The sequence below is a fragment of the Erythrolamprus reginae genome, chromosome 1, assembly GCF_031021105.1.
Source record: "Erythrolamprus reginae isolate rEryReg1 chromosome 1, rEryReg1.hap1, whole genome shotgun sequence".
Lineage (NCBI taxonomy): Eukaryota > Metazoa > Chordata > Lepidosauria > Squamata > Dipsadidae > Erythrolamprus > Erythrolamprus reginae.
This window is the reverse complement of record NC_091950.1, coordinates 248,183,757-248,203,282: the sequence shown is the minus strand read 5'-3', so window position 1 is coordinate 248,203,282 and position 19,526 is coordinate 248,183,757. Positions and strand designations below refer to the sequence as shown.

Here is a 19,526-nt window from a genome sequence, read left to right as displayed (position 1 = left end):
GATTTTTAACGAATTTATTTCCAAATTATGGTGGAAAATAAAATATTTGGTCAATAATAAAAGTTCATCTCAATACTTTGTTATATATCCTTTGTTGGCACACGACAGAGGTCAAACGTTTTCTGTAAGGTTGGCACACACTGTTGCTGGCATGTTGGCCCATTCCTCCATAGATATCTCCTCAAGAGCATTGATGTTTGGAGGCTGTCGCTGGGCAACACGGCTTTCAACTCCCTCCAAAGTTTTCTATAGGGTTGAGATCTGGAGACTGGCTAGGCCACTCCAGGACCTTGAAATACTTCTTACAAAGCCACTCCTTCGTTGCCCTGGAGGTGTGCTTGAGATCATTGTCATGCTGAAAGACCCAGTCACGTTTCATCCCCCGTGTGGTTCTAGGATTTATGCTCACAGTTCTTGTGATCATTTTGACCCCAGGGGGTGAGATCTTGCATGGAACCCCAGATCGAGGGAGATTATCAGTGGTCTTGTATGTCTTCCATTTTCTAATTATTGGTCCCACAGTTGATTTCTTCACACCAAGCTGCTTGCCTAGTAACGGATTCAGTCTTCCCAGTCTGTTGCAGGGCTGCAATTTTGTTTCTGGTTTCCTTCGACACCTCTTTGGTCTTCACCATAGTGGAGTTTGGAATGTAACTGTTTGAGGTTGAGGACAGGTGTCTTTTATACTGATAACAAGTTCAAACAGGTGCCATTGCTACAGGTAATGAGTGGAGGACAGAGGAGCATCTTAAAGAAGAAATTACAGGTCTGTGAGAGCCAGAAATCTTGCTTGTTTGTAGATGACCAAATACTTATTTTTCCACCATAATTTGCTAATAATTTCATTAAAAATCAGACAATGTGATTTTCTAGATGTCTTTTCTCATGTTGTCTCTCATAGTTGAGGTCTTGATGTCAATTACAGGCCTGTCTTATCTTTTTAAGTGGTAGAACTTGCACAATTGGTGTCTGACTAAATACTTTTTCCCTCGCTGTATATGTGTGTGTGTGTTTTCTGTCGAATCAGAAAAGAAAGTAGCTTGAAATAGATCTTTACTAGTCTCTCTTCATTTTCATTATCCGCAAAAATAAGTTACATGTGTGTGTGTGGCTTTTAAGCATTGTTTTTAATAATTACACTTACAAAAAAAATGTGCTATGCTCTCTGAATGATATATCATCAGATATATCAATCACCAGATACCATGCTCATATATTAAGTTGGCAAAAGAAGGACATGGAGGCTGACAAAGTGAAGACAAGAAAACCCTTCATAATATTTGGAGGTTACCACCCCAAGTCCAACACCCGGAGACCAGCCGGAAAGAAGGTGCAGTATCTGATGAGTATCCATACCATGGATGAAACTCAGAGTACGCAGGACTACACCAGTAAGGTAGCCTCCCAAGATAAACAATTGAGGCAGTAATAGACAGGGGTAGAAGATCAGGTAGAGGAAGTGCCATAGCTACACCATAAAGTTGAGGTGACTGACATTAGAAAATCAGCCCAATAATATCATCTGGGAGAATTGGAAACTTATGAATACAAATTAATAAAGAGTGTCATTTTTTGAATGATCTGTTTAGCAAACCTGGACACTCATTTCAGTTTTTAATGTAATGAAAGTGAGTCAGTCCAACTTAATTGCCAGTTTTGCACTTTGCCTTGACTGCAGACTAGGACAAAGGCATGGGCTGGACTACACTGATATTTTTATCTGCAAAAAAGTCTGGACAATGAAGGCAAATGAGATGTTAAAATAGCTACAACAGAAAAGGCAGTTTATAGGCAAAATAAACAAAGGTATGGACCTTGGTATGCATTATTGCAACATCTTCAATTTGACACGATTAATTCCAAGGTTACCATAACACTACAGAATGCGTTCCTCTCCGTATAACATTCAGCTATAAGCTAATGTATTGGAGCATCGGGTTCCTTTGTTTTGCTAAACATGTGAAGAACTATCCATAAAGCACCTTGGCTTTAATATGAGTTTTCTCTTGGTGATTTTAATCACTGGCTTTAAATCTTGATTTAAATAAATGTGCCTTGATAGATGGACAGTTTGGGGAGACTCAGACAGTTTGGGGAGACTCAGACTCTTTTATAGCACTGGAAGATACCGGATCCCAAGCTCTTGATTACTGTATTTGGGATGCATCTCTTCATGTACATTTTGGAGAAGGTAACATGAAATCTTTGTTATTTCTGTTGAATTGTGAATAGGCTACTGGCTGCAATTAACTTTCATTATGCACAAAAGTATACAGATTTACACTTGATTGGGAGTTTCCTTTCATTTTTAATTGACAACCTAGCTAGAAGGCAGCATCTCACCAAACTTGGTTAAGCTCAGAGGTGGGTTCCTCCGGGTTCGCACTGGTTCTATAGAACCGATAGAAAACCACTAGTGATGTCATGATGACATCACAAAACTGGTTCTATCGGTGCTGGTCCATGGATGACGCCATATTTTTTTTACAAAAATGGTTTTTTTTAAAAAAAAAAATCTTTGAATTTTTTTCCAGCACTGTGCATGTGTTGCCATTTTGTTTTCAGATTTTTTTTAAATTTAGGGGTTTTTTTATTTTTTGGTATGACCACATGGCACGGAAGGAAGCGAACTGGCAGCAAGGTAAGTTAGAACCCACCTCTGGTTAAGACAGTGATGGGCAACCTTTTGAGCTTGGTGTGTCAAAATTCGCCAAAAACCCAAGCATAACTTGGGTGGTGTGTCACCTTGAGAAAAAAACTGGAGGGTCAGGAGCGGTCCCAGCTACGTCTTTTTTTTCACTCCCCTCCTCCTTCCACCTGTTTTGCAGTCATGGTGTTGTGGAAAGGAAGGAAGGAAGGGGGGGGGAGAGAAGTGTGCAACACAGTTACTACTTGGGAGAGAAAGAGGGGGGAGAGAAAAAAACTAAGGAACACTCCCGAGTCAGCCAAATCGCAAACGGCGCAATTTTTTTAAAATCGGTGCAAAACAAAATTAAGGGGAGAGGAAAAATTATAATAATAATTGCGCTTGCTGTACCTGCTTGCAGTCGGTGGGAAATTGGAAAGCGGGGAGATTTGCATCTTGGCCACTCCCTAACAGTGTTCCCTCTAATTGTTTTTCGGGGTGGGCGGAAAAGTACAGTGTCTGAGCGACAGTCCCTTTGGGACTGGGCGGCATATAAGTATGTATGTATGTATGTATGTATGTATGTATGTATAAATAAATAAATAAGGAAAGAAAGAAAGAAAGAAAGAAAGAAAGAAAGAAAGAAAGAAAGAAAGAAAGAAAGTGTGGGCGTGCGCTATCACACATGAGCAAGTTCTTGCATCCATAATTCTATCCTATGTCTCCCTCCCTCTTTCTTCCCTCCCTTTTTCCTTTCTATCTCTCCCTCCCTCTTTCCTTTCTATCTTTCTCTCCCCCTGCCTTTCTCCAAGCCCTTCCTTTTCCCTCTCTCTATCCTACTTCCCCCTCTCCCTCCTGTCTATCTCATCCTCTTCCCTTTCTCCCATTCTCTCCCTCTTCCTTTCTATCTTTCTATCTTTCTATCTTTCTGTCCCTGCCTTTCTCCCTCTTTCCCTTCATTTCTCCCTCTCTCTTTATCTCAATTCCCTCTTTCTCCCTGGGCTGCTGTGCCTGCCCTGCAGCCCCACCACGGACGGACTGCCTTAGCATCGGCGCCCCCCCCCCACACGCTGCAGCTGCCGGACCATCAGCGGCACACACACACCACACACACGCTGCATTTCTCCCTGCCTTTCTCACTCCTCTTTCGTTTTTGCTCTCTCTCTCACTCTCTCTTCCTTCCTATCTTCTCTCTCTCTCTTTCTCTCTCTCTCCCTTCCTTTCTTTCCTTCTCTCTTCCTTCCACTTTTTTCTCTTTTCCTTCCTTCCCCTATTCCCCTCCCTCTCTTCCTTTATATTTATCTCTACCTTCCTTCCTCTCTTCCTCCCTTTCTCTCTCCCTCACATTCACTTTTCTTTCCCTTCCCTCCCTCCCTCCTTCTGTCCTCTCCTCTTTCCCTCCCTTTCTTTCCCTTCTTTCTCTCCACATCTCTGGCGTGCAGCTGGCTTTGCTGACCGGCACAAGTCTCAAGCCAGCTGCCCCGGAAAGCCAGGAAGGTCCTCCTGCCCCCCCCCCCGCCGAAAAAAACCCGGAGGTCTGCCGCCACCAGCCTGAGCCTCCCGTTGCTCCACTCGGCTTCGCTGTGGACCTCAGTTGTGTTTTCGGGGGGAGGGAGAGGCGGGAAAGCCCTGTTCAGGCCAGGAAAGCTGGCTTTCCGAGAAAGCAGCGTGCTTTTCAAATGCACTGCTTTTTTGCAACTCTTTCCTGGGCAGGGGGGAGGGAGGAGGCCACTCTCCCCTCCCCCCGAAAACACAACGGCGGATGACAGGCAGGGCGAAGCAGGGTGGAGCTACGGGAGGCTCAAGTAGGCAGTTCGGCGGAAGAGGAGGAGAGAGGGAGGATCGGGCGGGCGGGGAGCAGCGCCTTCTACTGCCGGCGCCCCCCCCCCGCCCCCGCGCACTAGCAGGGGGATGGGGATTGTGTGCACATGGAAAAGGGTGCGTAGGGGTGAATTTTGGGGGGCGCGCATCCTCACGCGCGCAGCTTACAGGGAACGGTGCTCCCTAAAGCTCCCCGTTTCTCCGGTGGCCACATGTCACCAAAAATGGCTACGCGTGTCAGTGCTGACACGCGTGTCATAGGTTCGCCATCACTGGGTTAAGCTCAAAGACTTAAACAGAATTGAACATGTTTTATTATCTGGATGGGAGACTATTAAAAACTGCCTGATTCCAGAAATGACTGGGAAATTGAAAAACATTCCAGAATAAATTATTGGCAAATTATTTCTTCTATTAGTGATCAAGAACTTGCGGTGCAATAATGCTATTCCGCTTTTGTAATTTGCAACAAGCTTTTGTAGATGCCCATAGATAGGACTGCAGAGGAAAAACAGAATTGCCCTAAAAGAAAGAGGTACTTTGCCATTTCATTCTGAAAGGTTTTTTTCAGTTGCTTTGGAGTGGTTTATAAATGCAAATAAAATCAATACTGTACATTAACATTTTGAAGGGAGGGGGTAAAATAGAAACTTTCCCATTTCTCATTTGCTGCCCTCTGGCATGGGGAAAAAAAATATCCAGAAGTTTGTAAAATGAGCCTTTTGGTGAGCATTTTGTAGATTAAAGAAGTCAAATATTTATGAACATGATACTATGGAACAAAAGTGACCCTGAAACGTACTAACACTTTTTATAGAAAAATAAGTGCAAGCAAAGTTGATGACTGAGTTTTGCTTTTGTTTTTTTCAAAAGAAAAAGATGTCTCAGTTACAGTAGTAGCAGCTTGTGTTTTCCATAGTCTCTCACTGCACATTTCTCCTTTGCACTTCTTCCTACACTGTCTTTTCTTCAGAGATTGAGAGATTTGCATTCTAGCGGATCAGACTGCATAGCTTGATGCCTGCTGAGAAAAGCTTGCACACCTGTTAAGCTGTCTGTGCAACTCCAGCAGGGAGTCTTGCTGTTCTGAATTCAGACATCTTTACTTTGGAAGAGGCGGATGAAACGAGATTTGATCTAGAAGAACTCTAGAGATGATAATCCTGATGCTAATTTTGCACCCTGAGAAGACTGGTTTATACTCTGCTTGGAATAGAACAGGGAGGGGCGGAAGCAGATAGGTAGATGGCAGTCATAAATGTCACGTCAGAAGAATTGTTTTTAAGATCTCGCTAAAGAAATTCAGCAGCTTCACTCCTTGCTACTTCATATGTAAAGAATAGATGGGAGTGCCATTTCCCCCCCCCTCTTCATTAATGCTTATATCTACCTTGGGATGAAGAAATTAAATTTGGCAGATTATTTATATCATGAACAGTGAAGCATGTGGTTTGAGCATCTTCCACACTAAATTTTAAAGAAGACAGTGGTTTTTCAAAACAAAACAAAGACAAGAAGAAATTTCTATTTTCCTTGCAGAACATATCAAAAATATGGGAAATGTTAATGTTAATCCATGCAAACATTTTCAGAATAATATCTGGCTTTTGTGCATTATAATAAAATTGAGACTGCAATATTGGCCTAAATTTAAAACACTATTGCGGGTCTGGTTGGTTCTAAATTATTTCCAATAATTTGCCATGCAGAAAGGCATCTGTAGGTAACAGAAATCTAGGATGCATTTTTATAGCTATTGACAGAATTAAAAAGTTAAAAGGTGATTTGCTGTCTCCATTCATAATAAAGGTTTCCCTTACCCCCTACCCTTTTTAAACCTTTATAACTAATATTATGATCCATATAAAATACAATTTTGCTTCTCCTTTTACCCTAAGCTCTGAACTGTCTGGAAAACTGCAAAAGTCTTTTTTTCTCCCTCTGGGCATTTTTTATTTGACAGATCTGTTCATTTTTGGGATGATTGAAATACCCAATTAGATTTAGGTGCCAAGAAGATAACTCTTATGTATTCAGGCCCCAAATACTTAAACACTTGAAATTAAGAACAAGACTTTGGAACTGCAATTTTTTTTTTACTTCTCACTAAAGGAAGATCTTAACATTTCTTAGCTCTCTAACCCCTTTCTAAAAATGATGAGAGGAAAGAAATGCTTTCTCTTGTCCTAGAGATAAAATGCACATAAACAAAGGCTTTGCGTCTTTGAACATCTTGATAGTAAATACCAACTCTCTAATTGACCACTTTGCGTTATGTTCTTGGAATGCTGTTGGCTGCCTTATCTAGTATTTTGAAACATGAAAGCAAAATACAATTCAATAACTGTATGAAAAAGGAAGAAAAATCTTCGGTCTGCAACAACAATTGTTGTACAACATTAATTTTTACTACCTTCTCCATTGAGTGTTTCAGCTTCAAGAAGGAGATGGAGCATGGCATTCACTTGGTTACTACCAAACTGCTGTTATTAGCCATTCAGCTAGACAGTATAATAATAGTAATAATTCATTTGATGAGTACTATAAACTATAGATAATAAATGTGGGAACATTAAGAGTGTAATACTAAGATAGTTGCTCTCTTAGAAATGGAAATGTTTTACAATATGGTAAGTTAATCCTCATTTTTGTTTTTTATCTGCTGATGTCTACATGATTGTAATGAGAGTAGAATCTTTTGTTTGTTCTTTTCCTTAGTCTTGCATTTGCTTTAGCTTCTCCAACTGTTGTTCTTGGTTTTTGCAACAAGACAAATGGTCAGCCAGAAATTTATGATTTAGTTTTCTTTTTATAATTTTCACATTTGATATTCGACATGCCATAATTGTATAGATCAAAATTCTTGAGGGTTTTTTTTTAAATCTCTGTTCTAAAATATTTTTTCATGATTCTTAATTTTCCCTTCAGTTAATGTGCATACAGTTCCAGTTGTAAAATAGTGAAACAATTATGTTTGTGTGTAACAGAAAAAAGTACAGTGGTACCTCTACTTAAGAACTCCTCTACAAGCAGGAAGAGGGAGATTATGATCCCGCTATATAGAATGCTGGTGAGACCACATTTGGAATACTGTGTTCAGTTCTGGAGACCTCACCTACAAAAAGATATTGACAAAATTGAACGGGTCCAAAGACGGGCTACAAGAATGGTGGAAGGTCTTAAGCATAAAACATATCAGGAAAGACTTAATGAACTCAATCTGTATAGTCTGGAGGACAGAAGGAAAAGGGGGGACATGATTGAAACATTTAAATATATTAAAGGGTTAAATAAGGTCCAGGAGGGAATTGTTTTTAATAGGAAAGTGAACACAAGAACAAGGGGACACAATCTGAAGTTAGTTGGGGGAAAGATAAAAATCAACATGAGAAAATATTATTTTACTGAAAGAGTAGTAGATCCTTGGAACAAACTTCCAGCAGACGTGGTAGATAAATCCACAGTAACTGAATTTAAACATGCCTGGGATAAACATAGATCCATCCTAAGATAAAATACAGAAAATAGTATAAGGGCAGACTAGATGGACCATGAGGTCTTTTTCTGCCGTCAGACTTCTATGTTTCTATGTTTCTACTTAAGAACTTTTCTAGATAAGAACCGGGTGTTCAAGATTTTTTTGCCTCTTCTTAAGAACCATTTTCTGCTTAAGAACCCGAGCCCGGAAAAAATTCCCAAGAAATTTGAGAGCAGCATGAAGGCCCAGCCAGTTTCCTGCCATTCCCCCTTTAATCCCAGCCATCTTCGGCTTTTCTTGGCTGCCAGAGGAGCCTTTCTGTGGTACTTAAGGAAGCTTTGGCAGTCCAGAGTGAACAAAGCATTTTCCTTTCTCTGGGTGCTTGGAGAGAGAATAAACCTCTGCCAGCGCCCAGAGAAAAGAAACGCTCCCTTCGCTCTGGGCAGCGACTGTTCTCCTCCTCTTCCTCCTCCTCCTCCTCTCCAAATTCCAAGCTTTTATTTCTTTCCTAATGGGTTTGCACGCATTATTTGCTTTTACATTGATTCCTATGGGGAAAATTGCTTCTACTTACAAACTTTTCTATTTAAGAACCTGGTCATGGAATGAATTAAGTTCTTAAGTAGAGGTACCACTGTATTAATATTAATACTGAATTTTCTTCTATTCAAACTTTAAATGTCTAATACAAAATAACACATACAGTATTTTAGTATTTTTAGTTTTACTTAGAAAGATATTGTCTTTCTTTTAAATGATCTCAATTAAGTCATATGGATTTGCCATATCATCCCGCTGACTCAGCTCCCAATAACTCATCCATTTTTTTTTGGGGGGGGGGAGGATCACAGTTGCAGGAGAGCTGAATTTGCAGGAGAGCTGAATTTGCTTATATGATAATTTAACTGAAAATTATCCTTACTCTTTCCAGCCTTCACCATCCTGGAATGGCCAATTGTAACACACATTAGGGTGTATGTAATGTATGTATGTATGTATGTGTGTATGTATGTATGTATGTATGAATGTACGTATGTATGTGTGTATGTATGCATGTATACAAATTAGGGTAACATACACGCATTACAGCATGTTCTGTCCCCTTCCATACACGTAGCCAGATCATAATTTAGGATGACAAGTCACAAAAAAAAATTTAGCTTGCAGAATTATATGACTGCTCAATTCATCTCTGGTCAATGTCACATTAGAAATAAATGCAATACTAAAAACAGTAAACACGCCATCATTATGTTTACAAAAGTAAACATAATGATGACGTACGGATAGACATATCCTCTCCCTCCCCCCCAAAAAAGTTGGCAGGGAAATAGCACATGAAATCTATACACATTCTAGATGCATGAATTTCAACTCTTAGAGCTTCTCAGCAAAAGTAACTATAATGAGGCTTGTGCATATGGAAGTCTCGCCTCTTTAGGATGCTTCAACTAGGGAAGACTCATAGGCTATATTGAGAAGAGCAGCTGTACACATTTTAACTTCCCTTTTGCAACATCCTGTACATATGAACTATAAAATATTACTGGTGTCAACCTATTTATTCATTATTCCATCATTCTCTAGCTCTACCACAGCAATATATAGAGGATGTACTGAAATCCAGGCCACACAGACCAAACACAATGCTTTATTAATTATTGTTTTTTCTTCTAGAGAAAATGTTGTAGGCATGTTCAAAGATCATGTGTCAAAAGAGTAAGGAAATGTTTAGAAAGAAATGGCAACCAGTTTGAACATTTAATGCATCCTGCATACTATATTGTTATGGGAGCTTTATTTTTGGTACACAGTGTACATGTTTATATGCATATAAATATGTTTATTAAAATTAAAAAATAAATATGTTCACACTTCTAATCCAAGAAACTTTACGTTTTGGGAAATGCATTTTATATAATTGCTTTGCACCCAGTATAAGCTATTGTTTTGTACCAGTGGTTCAATAATATATATTTTCTTCTATTTATAATTCATTTTTTCTTACATATGTTATAGTGTTTTATGTATAATTTCTAATTTTCCAGTACCATTGGTGCTTTACTGTCCCAGCTTGTTTGTGGTCCTTTTGTTTATTTTTCTTTATATGTATAATTTTTTGCACAAGTTGGAATGACAGAAGAAATAGAGTCTCTGACTACAACTATGAGAATTTACTAACTCAGTGTGCTGAGTTCCATTCCATATTTGAATTTGTGGGGATATTTATAGCACAAAAAAATGCTTACAAAGACAGACTCTCATCACCTGAAATACATTTCTTTGCATATTTTCAAGAAATAAAATTATTCTGGCAACTAATCGGAGGAGTTTAAGTACTATAATTCAGAGACATTCAAGCAGATTAATATTTAAAGATTCAATGTATATGATAAGCTGAACAACAGACCTTTACAGTAACAGTTCTGCTAGCAGATGTGAAACCCAATGAAGTAAAAAGCATCATGCCTCTTTTTTTATATATATTATATTCATTGCCAAGCTATTAAGCATCTAAATTAAAATGTGTAGCAAACTCCAGTGACCCTTTAAAAGGCTAACACATTTTATTCATGCATATAATAAGTGTCATACTGATTAAGTGTTAATATATTCCTAACTTTGGCACTGTCTACAAACTCAAAAGCCTTGCTGTAATCTATAAAGCAAGAATAAACCACTTTTTAAGACACTCTATTATCTATCTAAAGTTATCAGTCTAATATACTGTCTCTCCCACTGTTTTGAAATTGTCAGTTTATCTACCATTTCTTTATCTATTGTTACATTCTTCTGTTATCTTAATTGAAGAAACAGATCTTATGAGAAATTTATATCATGTTCCAATAAATCCTGCATTCCCTTCTTCCGAATTAGTATATAATGATTAGTAATAATCATTTCCAATCTCTAAACCTGCTAATCTTGATCCATGTCACCAGAATAGAGAACAGAATAAGGTAGAGTTGGATATGATTATATACAGTGTCTGTTGAACTTATACAACAAATATATTATAAAAATGGCAAGAGATGACATTTGGATTCAAAACTGGAGATTGAAACACTAGCAAATTCAGATGGATAGATAACATCATTTTGTTAGCTGAAAATAACAAAGTCTTAAAAGAACTATTTCTGAAAGTAAAAATGAAAAATGAATATAATATGGTTTTCAGGTTGACTATAAGTAGATAAAGTGAGCTAGAGAAATAAACGGGATTAATTTTAGCAAGGAAGGCAAGATTATGGAGGATAAAGTTAGTTCTACGACAGTAGAGATCAGCATTATTGAAGCAATTCTCCACTGCATCTGGAAGGAGAGTCCAACATGGGTAATAAACCAATCCTATTGGTAGAGACTGAGTTATAATTAGCATAAAATTAGCTACCGCCCCCTTACTGCTCCCATGAGCCCCAGTTTTAAAAACTCAGTCTAAGAGTAGAGACATACTGAGTTTTACTCCTGAGGAGTTTTATTGTTTTTATTAATTTTTTTACATATATGTAACATTGTAATTGTAATAAATTGATAGAAATTGACCTGTTTAATCTTGTGCTTTGTCTTTCAGGAAGAAGGAACACAGAAGACAGATGAACAGGAGAAGGGGTCTCTGCCCTCCGTGGGCAGCACCCCCAACGTTCCTCCTTAGGGGTTTTGTATTCCCTCCGTGGGAACACCCCGTAGAGGAGCACCCAGCCTGGGGTCCCTGACCTCCGTGGTCAGACCAGGGCTGTCGGCTGAAGGTGGAGGGGTCCGCCCCCTCCACTGGGTAGCCTGAAGGTGCTGTAGCGAGGCTCCCAGCAGAGAGCGGAGCTGCGCCTCTCAGCTGTTCGGCGGCCGCCGAACAAGCCGCCGCCGCCGGCTACGAAGCCGCAGGGCGAGCAGAGCGCGCTCGGATGGCCGGGATCGGTGCCGAGATCACCGGAGAAGCAGCGGACGGCTGCTATGGCCACAATGGGGGCTGGAAGCCGCAGCGCTCCCCCCCACGCCCCCCCCCGGAAGGGAGAAAAAGCCGCGAAAGGCATGGGGGCCGCCATCTTGGTTGCTACTTGCGCAACCCAAAGAGCGGTAACCGGAAGTCCTCCGACAGCTGGTGGGCGCGAAGAGGCTATATGCCCAGTGCGCATGAGCAATTGGCCAGAAAGACGGTGGCCATTTTTCTTCTTGACTCTGAGCCAGCAAAATTATTGTGCCACGAGCTTGCAGGCCCAAAGGATTCTTCAGTTACTACTACTGTGAGTACATGGAAGAACAAGTGGGAACCGAGAGGGCTACCTCCCCTACTATGGCCAAAGAAAAGCCCAAGGGGAAGGCTAAAGAGAAGTCTAAAACTTCACAGGCCTCAGCTTCGGCCTCATCCATAAGGGAGGCCGAAAAACGCATTAAGGCCCTTGAGAAGAAGCTGGAGGCAGCCTTACAGGCCTCCCCATCTACAGTACCACTGGGCCAGAGGCAGGCAACACCAGAACAAGCCACCACGCTCAGCTTTGGCCTACCTGAAGGGGACTGGTCACCAGATAGGCACTCAGCTATATTGCCTCACACCATGTCTTCCCCAGGCCCCTCATGGAACAGACCAGGGTCAGCTAGCCAGACTGGAAGGAGTTCCATGGGCCCAACAGCCACATTCACCCCCACAGCGGCGGGACTGAGGGCACAGGCAAGCACCTGGCAGGACATGCCACCAGACTTGCAGGACCTTATTGCAAACGTCTATTCACAGGGCATAACAGCCGGGGCCAACAGATATGCTCAGCAACCATCTCAACCAGGACAGGTCTGGTCAGCACCGCCCCCCTCAGGCTTGGGGTCCTTATCTGAGGAACCACTTATGGGAGAGGACAGTGATAGGGAGTATGAGCTCTCTGAGGATGAAACAACTCCCGAGCAACCCCAACCGGTAGGCCTGTTTAAGCCAGCCTTGTTCAGGACTCTGTTGTTTAAGGCTAAACAGGTAATGAACCTACCAGGTACAACCAAGACACCGGAGGATTCAGAAAAGACCCCGGATGCCTTGCTACAGGAATCCCAGCCTGAGTCTGAGCATTTCCCGGCATCAAATATTTTTCGGCAAGGAGCCAAGCGCCCTTGGCAATATCCAGCGGTGGCTCAAGGCCCATCCAATCTGGAACGTCGATTTTACACGTTCGACGAGGAAGTGGAGAAACTCCTGGAGTTCCCACCCATCGACCAACCGGTAGTGACTTTGGTCTCCAGCGCCCTGGTACCCTCCGAAACAGGAGAGAGCCTAAAACCGGAGGACCGGAAGGCAGAGATACTCCTGAAAAAGGGACACCAGATGGCGGGATGGGGATTCAGGGCAGCAGCGGCCGCTTCGTTTATCAACAGAGCTTCCCTCCGGTGGATACAAGAGATGCAATCTCGCATGGGACCAGAGGACGGCAGACTACGCCAGGATCTAGCTAAACTGCGAGCCGCGGCGGAATTCTCCGCAGATGCCACGTTGCACGCTGCAAAGTTTTCCAGCAGGGGCATGGCCACCACACTTGCGGCCCGCCGTCTCCTGTGGCTCCGTCATTGGCCTGCCGATTTGAAGTCCAAATGGAGACTGGCATCAGCCCCATTTCAGGGATCTATGCTCTTTGGAGATATTCTGGACAAGGTCCTCATTGAGGACAAGGACAAGAGGAAGGTCCTACCCAGAGCAGGCAGGCGGCAAGACCGGAGGTCAGCGCCATATTCAAGGCGCCAAACACCCCGCTGGGACAACACTGCAGGAGCAGGCCAGAGTCAGAGACCGTACACACAGGGTCAGTACTCCAACCAAACCTTCAGAAGCGACCGGGGGTCATTCCAAGATCGATCCAGAGGCTACCAAGGTTCGAGACGGCCCTTTCGAGGGAATAACCAGAGGGGCTTCCGCCGCTCAAAGTGACTCTGCCACCCAGTTTCCTCTCGGCGGGAAGCTCCAGCACTTCCACGCCTCTTGGTACGCCACCACCACAGACCAATGGGTCAGGGCCACGGTGGCAGGGGGACTATGCCTGGAATTCGTGGGCTTACCCCCCAGCCGGTTTATACATTGCCCACAAATCAGGAAACCGCAAGACAAGCAGCGGCTACAAAACGAGATCGCTCATTTGCTGGAGATTCAAGCAATAGAACCGGTTCCACAACACGAGCAGGGGAAAGGATTTTACTCAAGAATCTTCATTGTCCCCAAAGCCTCGGGAGGCTGCAGGTTGATTCTCAACCTAAAACAACTCAACCTCTTCATAAAGTACCGGCGTTTTCGCATGCATTCGCTGCAAACTATTTTGACCTCCATCAGATCACACGACCTGCTAACGTCTATCGACTTAAAGGAAGTGTACCTTCACGTCCCCATACACACAGCACACCGGAAGTACCTACGGTTTTGTTCAGAAGGGATGCACTTCCAATACAAAGCCATGCCTTTTGGCCTTTCGTCAGCCCCACGGACTTTTACCAAGCTCCTGGACGCCCTGACGGCACACCTGCGATCTCAATCCATCAGACTGATGGCGTACCTGGACGATATCATCATACTGTCCAGGTCGCCAGCGCAGGCAACCAAGGACCTAAACCGGACCATACGAACCTTGGAGGATCATGGCTTTACCATCAATCTGGAAAAGAGCCAATTGGTCCCCAATACCAACCTTTTACATCTGGGAGCGGTCATAGACACCTTGGCGAGCTCAGTCTCACTCTCCCCAGAAAGAATCGCAAATATACGACGGTTGATGGCCGAACTCAACCAAAGCAGACGGGTTCCCATGTCACTGTTGTCAAAGGTGTTGGGAACCCTAGTCTCGACTATAGGGATTGTGCCTTGGGCCAGACACCATATCCGAGACCTACAGTGGTTTCTACTACCGGCGCAAAGGGCCAAGGTGAGTCACTCACACCGGCAGACACGTATCCCACAACAAGTCAGGGTTTTCCTGAGATGGTGGACATCAACCGCAATACTCAGAGGTTCCTCCTTTCAAACACAAGACAAGATGATCCTCACTACAGATGCCAGCCTTTACGGTTGGGGAGCTCACATCGGCCCCCACATGGCGCAGGGCAAGTGGTCGGTAGAGGAATTGACACCTATAAACATCAACTTCCTCGAACTCAGAGCGGTCTTCCTGGCGCTCCAAACCTTCCAAACTATTGTCCAGGACAAACACATACTAGTGCTTACGGACAATGTGGCGACCAGAGCCCACTTGAACCATCAAGGGGGTACCAGGTCGCGCCGCCTCATGGACGAGACGGCGAAACTTTTCAATTGGGCCGAACTTCACCTAGCGTCCTTGTCCGCAGAGCACATAGCCGGGACCACCAACACCCAGGCGGACTGGCTCAGCAGGGCTACACTAGACCCATCAGAGTGGAGGCTGGATCCGGCCCTTTTTCAACAGATATCGCAAAGGTTTGGGACTCCATCTGTGGACCTGTTCGCCACTCACCGAAATGCGCAGACCCCAAGGTTCTATTCACGTTTCCCGGAACCGAGATCAGAAGGGGTCAATGCCCTACGGTCAGCTTGGCCGACAGGACTACTATACGCATTTCCCCCAGTGAACCTGATACCAAGGGTCATAGAAAAGATTCTCCAGGAAAGGGCAGAGGTCCTGATGGTGGCGCCACACTGGCCACGTCGGCCGTGGTTTGCCGACCTGATGGCTCTGTCATTAGAACCACCGTGGAGGATGCCAGACAACATCGTCACTCTCAGCCAGGGGAACCTGTTACACCCGGATCCTCAGTGGCTACAACTAACCGTCTGGCACTTGAAAGGCACAGGTTGAGACATCAAGACCTGCCGGAGAAGGTCATCGATACCATTCAGGCTGCTCGACGTCCCTCGACCTCCAGGATATACCAGGCCACATGGGCGGCTTTCTGCACCTTTTGTGACAAGGAGGGCAAGAATCCCACGGGAGCATCGGTAATTACGGTGCTGGAATTCCTGCAAGCAGGAATAGACCGGGGTCTAGCCCCTAACACGTTGAGGAGACAGGTGGCAGCACTTTCTACCATGATTCAAATACCAGAGGCTCGTTCGCTAGCTCACCATGTGTGGGTAAGAGACTTTATACGGGGAGCCTCAAACTCACATACACCACCGGTACGCAGGTTTCCCTCTTGGGACCTATCACTCGTACTCAAGGCCTTGACAAAACCACCTTTTGAGCCTTTGAGATCAATCCCACTTAGGCTCCTTTCCTTGAAGACAGCCTTCTTAGTAGCGGTCACATCGGCACGCAGGGTGTCAGAGATTTCAGCACTCTCAGTGAGACCGGACTTATGTATATTTTACCCGGACAGAGTGGTGCTCCGTTTGGATCCGTCGTTTGTTCCCAAGGTGAATACTCTATTTCACAGGAAACAGGAACTTATATTACCGGACTTCTGCGCACATGGAGACCATCCATCCGAATTAAGATGGCATAAGGTCGATGTACGGCGAGCTATAAAGATTTATATCAGGAGAACTGCAGAATTCAGGAAGTCAGAAACCTTGTTTGTTTCCTTTGCACAACACAGGATGGGACTTGGACTATCTTCCAAATCGATAAGCCGTTGGCTAAAGGAATGCATCATGGAAGCCTACAGAGCGGGAGGTCACGACCCTCCGCAGGGCTTAACAGCTCATTCAACCAGAAGTGCAGCCACATCGGCGGCCTGGACGACACAGGCCTCTATAGAGGACATTTGCAGAGCTGCTACCTGGGCGGCACCTACGACATTTATTAAGCACTACAAGTTGGACTCATTTGCGTCTGCTGAGGCAGCGTTTGGTAGACGGGTGCTACAGAAAGTGTGTGCATCTCCAACGTCCCAGTCCAGACCTTCTCCCTCCCATGGGCAGTAAATCTTTGGTATATCCCATGTTGGACTCTCCTTCCAGATGCAGTGGAGAAGACCCGTTGTACCTACCTGAACGGTCTTCTCGATGCACTGGAAGGAGAGTCCAAACCCACCCGACTAGTTGAAGTTCAGAGACGTCGGAGATGGGAAGTTACAGTTAATTGTATTAATAAAATTTGGTTATCCTCTTACACCTTTTCCTCGTTTTTAAAACTGGGGCTCATGGGAGCAGTAAGGGGGCGGTAGCTAATTTTATGCTAATTATAACTCAGTCTCTACCAATAGGATTGGTTTATTACCCATGTTGGACTCTCCTTCCAGTGCATCGAGAAGACCGTTCAGGTAGGTACAACGGGTCTTTTTCCCCCTAGTATAATAAAGTATGCCAAAGAAAGCAGGGCAGAGAGAGAGAAAGAAAAAGAGAACGAGGCTTTGAATTATGGATTTGCCTACAGTTACTGTATGGAAAGTACCACGGTTTAAAAGTCGGATCAATCCTGCACCAAATATTGACTAACTTCTACTTTGAGATAATGATTAACAACCAAAAACTCTTAAGGTTTGGATATGTGATACGAGCAGATAAGGAACTAATAAAACAACTGTGCTTCATAAGATTGGAGAAATAGAATGGAAAAACAACAGATAAGGTGGGTAGGCAGAAAGAAAAGGATAACTGGAATGTCCTCGGAAGGGTTTTAGATTATCTCCAGGTTCAGATCAAGAGGATCGGGATACACCCACATGGTTGCCCCACAAATGCAAAGCAGTAGCCTCCACTACTCCTTCTCCTTTCAAATTAAGGCTTACAATATAATTTCTCAAAAGATTTTCCAGATCATTACTCGATGCACTGTTTAATCATAAGGAGGAATTAAAGTTTGAAAACATTAATTCCATACTTCCCCTTGTCTCTATTGCATTGAATGCAATAAATCATGCTTGTACAGAGCATTAGGTGCAAGTCTAATAGTGAGTAACATTGCTGGGATGAAATGCCTAACAGACCCTGAGAGAGAAGGCAGTAAAACAGGAGTATGGCTGTTAATGTAAAACATGCTGAAGTCAGATGAAGGGAGAGTCTGCCTTAATTACGCATGGTATAAATTGCGCAGAACAGCTTTGGTAGGCTTTGCAGATTCAAATACTTTACCCTGCATGTTAGTAATTGTTCTGCCGTACTCTCTGATAGGAGCCTCCTGAAAATTCAAGGATACAATTTTCAGACACACACACGTTTGAAAATTCAAAACAATGTTCTTTATCACAAAATTCAAAATAAACAAAGCACTCTTTTTGTATTACAAAGAGCACTCTTCCCAAAACAACCGGGTTGTCTGTACAATTTCCCTTAAGCAGTCATTAAGTACTTAGCTAGCAGCTGTGAAGAAACGTCACACCCCTTCTTTTTCCAACGAAGTGAGACACACACACACGTTGCTCTGCTTCGGTTTCAAAGGCATGAAAGAGTAACAAAGTCCAGCAACACAGGATTCCTGACAAACTCCGATCAGATATTCTTCCACAACGGCCAAACCCACATGCTGCTATTTATAGCAGCAGCCCTAATTACTGGAGCCCCATCCAAACACAAGTGGCCTCCCTTATTTCCTGTAATATGTTCTTATTTGGTCTCTTCTACGCATAATTCTGCGCTTGCGTGGGTCCAAAATGTCATCATCTGAATCAACGGAAGATAAGGGAGAGTGACTGCTTGGGCTGTGTGCCAAGCCCTCCTCTGCTGAGTCACTCCCACCTTCTTCGTCCGAGGAAACTAAACTTTGAACTGATTTTGTCGACAATAACACAGGCCTGTGACGTGTTGAATTTTCCCCTGCATCCACCTCCCCATTCCCTGGGGCAGGAGCTGGGCCATAGCCAACCACAACAGTAATAAAGATATTTCCGGAAATCTAAGTGGTACCAGCTGAACCTGCCAACTTCACAGGGCTTGATTAAAAAAAAAAAGATAAAGGAGTGCCTGTAGATTTTACTCCGTTAGTCGTTGCCAACTATAGGAGACAATGCTCATCTCTTTTTCAAAGGCCATTGAGCCATTGTCCAAACACATTTCCATAGTCATGTGGATAGCATGATGTCACAGAGCACTGCTCTTTTCTCATCAAAGTATTACCTATTTATCTACTCGCACTTTCATGTTTTCAAACTGCTAAGTTGGCAGTAGCTGGGGTAAGGGTGGGAGCTCACCCCGTCATGTGACATTCAGGCCTTGAACCTGGGCTGCTAACTTTTCCAGTCGACAAACCCGGAATCTTAACCACTGAGCCGCTGCACAGTCTTATAGTTACCATTTTATTTTCTCTAAATAATTTGGAACAAAGAGCTCAATTTAAAGGTTAAATATATTGAGTTCACAATACCCTGTTTTTGTTTTGAGAGGGAGATATTATAATTGAACTGGAAACCGTCCTGAGCTCAACATACTTCTGAAATGACCAGAGCAACTGTTCTAGGGAACAGTTTTCTTCAAAATGAAAGCAATGGCTTCAAGCTAAAAACAAGGCATTTCAGACTCAAATAGTTTCTGGTTCAAAAGATTTTTGCACATTCTTAAGAATTAAGAATGTACAGTGATATCTCGTCTTACGAACTTAATTGGTTCCAGAAGTAGGTTCGTAAGGTGAAAAGTTCGTAAGACGAAACATTGTTTCCCATAGGAAACAATGTAAAAGCGATTAATGCGTGCAAAAAGAAAAAAAATCGCAAAATGGCGCTCCGCTGGGCGTC

General features: G+C 43.4%; 1 protein-coding gene across 2 annotated transcripts in view; it reads left to right on the top strand.

The window, feature by feature from the left end:
• Positions 1–19,526, top strand: part of KLHL29 (kelch like family member 29) — a 510,819-nt gene that overhangs the window by 90,075 nt on the left and 401,218 nt on the right. The window contains exon 1 of one of the 2 annotated variants that reach the window (XM_070732801.1): positions 2,153–2,191. The exons of the other annotated variant lie outside the window; for it this stretch is intronic. The gene's annotated coding sequence lies outside the window, so the exon portion shown is untranslated. Of the gene's footprint in view, positions 1–2,152; positions 2,192–19,526 lie in introns of those variants that run through there. 2 annotated transcript variants of the gene reach the window in all.